Here is a 3,422-nt window from a genome sequence, read left to right as displayed (position 1 = left end):
TGAAACTTCCTGGGTCTTTAAGCTTCAGAGGTAATTTTTGTTGCAGCACAGCACTGCATTCCTCCGTGAGAGCGACAGTCTCTAAATCATCTAGCTTCACTTTCCGAGAGAGAATACCTTTCATAAACTTTGCATAACTAGGCATCTGCTCAAGAGCCTCAGCGAAAGGTATGTTGATATGAAGTTTCTTGAACACCTCCAGAAACTTCTCAAATTGCTTGTCCAGCTTCTTCTTCTGTAGCCGCTTAGGAAAAAGCGGTGGAGGATAGATCTGTTTCTCCCCTATATTACCCTCAAGAGGAGTGTGCTCAACAGTAGTCTTCATTGGTTCCACTTCTTCATCCTGATACTTTACTTCTTTCTCAGCCCCAGCTTCTTCAATCAACTCTTGAGTTTGTTCGGGATTCACAACCTTTCCTGACATCAAAGTGATTGCCTTTACCTGCTCCTTAGCTTCCCTCTTTCCTGGCACTTCAGTGTCACTGGGTAGTGTACCAAGCTGACGATTTAGCAAGGCAATGGCAATTTTCCCAATTTGATTTTCCAAGGTCTTGATAGAAACAGCTTGACTTTTGCACATAAGCTTCAACTCTTCTAATTCATAATTTTTCATTATCTTGTTGTAGCTGGAGTTGTTGTCTTGGTGCATAATGTGGTTGCTGAAAACCAGGAGGGTTGTACTGCTTAGCTGAATACTGCTGATAAGGTTGTTGAACCGCATTCTGAGTGTTGCTCCAACTGAAATTAGGATGATTGCGGTTGTTGGGATGATATGTGGTTGGCACTGGTTTCTGCGATCGCTGGAAGTTGCTCACAAACTGAGCTAATTCACTAGAAATTGCGCACTGATCAGTCTCATGGGCACCAACACATAGCTCGCAGACACTGGTGATTTGATTAACTCCATAATTAGTCAAAGTATCCACCTTCATTGTCAAAGCTTTAAGTTGGGCAGCGATAGCAGTTGCTGCGTCCAACTCCAGAATTCCTGTGACTTTTCCCTGAGTCAGCCTTTATGAAGGATTCTGGTACTCATTAGCAGCCATCAGTTCAGTAAGTTTATAAGCTTCATCGTAGCTTTTAGCCCACAAGGCTCCTCCTGATGCTGCATCAAGCATGGGTCTAGAAGTAGCACACAATCCATTGTAGAAACAGTTGATAATCATCCAATCAGGCATGCCATGGTGTGGACATTTCCTTAGCATCTCCTTATATCAATCCCAAGCCTCACACAGAGATTCTCCTGTTTGCTGAGCAAACTGAGTAAGAGCATTCCTGATTGCAGCAGTCTTCGCCATAGGGAAGAATTTAATGAGAAAATTTGAGCAAGATCTTCCCAAGTGGTGATAGACCCTGCTGGTAGAGAATGTAACCAGCACTTAGCCTTGTCCCTTAGAGAGAATGGGAAGAGTCGCAGCTTGATAGCATCTTCAGTCACATCATTGAACTTGAAAGTGTCGCAGATCTCGATGAAATCCCTGATGTGCATGTTGGGGTCTTAGTAGGAGAACCCCCAAACTGAACTGAGTTTTGTATCATCTAAATCGTGCTTGACATGATCTTAAAAGTGTTAACCCTGATGGCTGGTCTGATGATGCTTGACTGAATGTCATTAATCTTAGGCTGAGAATAGTCCATCAAAATCTTCAGATTTTCCGCTTGATCACCCATCTCTACTAAAGTAGGTTCTTCAACTTTCTCTTCTTATTCTACCTTCTTTTCATCCTCGAAGGCTTCCTTACGAACTACAACAACTTCTTCCTCGGCTTTATCCAGATTTCTCTTACGAGTACGTGAACGCGTATGCATACACCCTTGCTAGAGTACCTGAAATAAAATAAGAAAATAGCTAAATAATAATGTCTGAGTCAATGAACTTTAATGACCACTGATGGAAAATACATAAACTAATAATTAACATTGTAGTCCCCGGCAGCGGTGCCAAAAACTTGTTAGTCGCTAAACACGCGCTAATAATACACGAAAGTATACGCATTCGCAAGTAGTATAGTATCTTTTCTAGTTCGTTCCCATAGAGACTGTATTGGTTAACTAATTAATTCACACACTTAAGCAACAATGTATGGTTATTATTCAATGCTAAGATGATAATAAATTGATGTTGTTTATAACTAAGAATTAATATAACAATTATAACTAAGAGATTAATATTGATTAAATTAATATATATGACAAACATGAGATTCTAACTTCATTAAATACTTCATCCAATGGCCTTATTATTCACAACCTTAGCATGCAATGGTGATGACACTAATCAGATAACATGAAACTGATAAACGCCAACTTTCGTTGCATGAGTACCATACTACCAGACATCCACAAAAGAGATAGAAGCTGAATAGACACCAATTATATTGAGACCCTATATGTCTATAAAATTTGACAACATAACAGTTTAAGCACAAGTTATCTATCTTGATTACACAGGGCAAGTAAGATGGTTAAAATTACCTACGAATCATGCATAAAAATACCATGCGTAACAATACATGAACCTATGCTAGCATGGCAAGTTCTAAATCCTTAAATTTACTGTCGCTTCATTAAGAATTAACACGCTATCTTATAAGTTCGCGATGCTCATAAGACAAATACGCACAACCAGTACTAGGATATCATACAATCTCCACATACTAAGGCATCGAAACAATTTAACTAAAGAAATGCATAAATAAATCTGCTAGAACCCCATGATAATGATTAGCCCATAATCAGACTCATCATCAACGCGGGTTCCAATGAAAGCATGGTATAACAAACGTAGTCTTTATAACAAATAAATAAAACCAAGTACAAAATAAGAGTAAGGTTCACAAGTAAGAAAACTAGCATCCAAATTTAACTTAAAACAAAGATTCACAAGAAAAAATAAGATCGTCCTCTTCTTCATTGAATCGTGCTAAAAACGGTCTTCTTACGGCTCTCCTTGCGCTCTGGTACTTCTCTCTCATGAAAACGTTCTTATTTGAATATATATAGCAACCATTTGCAATCTGGAAGTCTCCCCACTTAGAATCAAATTAGAATCAGGATTCATATTTTTCGCACCGGCACGGCCACGCGCTATCACAGCGCGGGTGTGCTGCCTTTCTGGAATCCTGGCGCGGCCTCGCGCTATCACAGCGCGGGCACGCCGTCCTTCTGGGAAAAACTCAGATTTCATCTTTTTCCTTGCTGCTTCGAGCCGGCTTTCCACGAGCTTTTATTCCAACACCACCTTGACACCAAATTAGCACCAAAACAATGCTAATTCACCTGATCCACGGATTAATGCCTGAAATACAAAAACACTAGAAAACACGTTAAAGGACTTAACCTGAGAACAAATGCATCAATTCAAAGCTTATTAGAGCATTATAAAGTGTCATAAATGCCACCAACAATCACCTAAAAATGCA

General features: G+C 39.6%; 1 non-coding gene across 1 annotated transcript; it reads left to right on the top strand.

The window, feature by feature from the left end:
* The first annotated feature begins 1,176 nt into the window (after positions 1-1,176).
* LOC141682246 (small nucleolar RNA R71) lies at positions 1,177-1,283 on the top strand. Its single transcript, XR_012559648.1, has one exon. It is a non-coding gene; the product is annotated as a small nucleolar RNA R71 (small nucleolar RNA).
* Positions 1,284-3,422: the final 2,139 nt, after the last annotated feature.

This window comes from Apium graveolens, chromosome 8 (genome assembly GCF_009905375.1).
Source record: "Apium graveolens cultivar Ventura chromosome 8, ASM990537v1, whole genome shotgun sequence".
NCBI classification, from domain to species: Eukaryota; Viridiplantae; Streptophyta; class Magnoliopsida; order Apiales; family Apiaceae; genus Apium; species Apium graveolens.
Note: the sequence above shows the minus strand (reverse complement) of the source record. Positions and strands in the feature narration are given on the sequence as shown.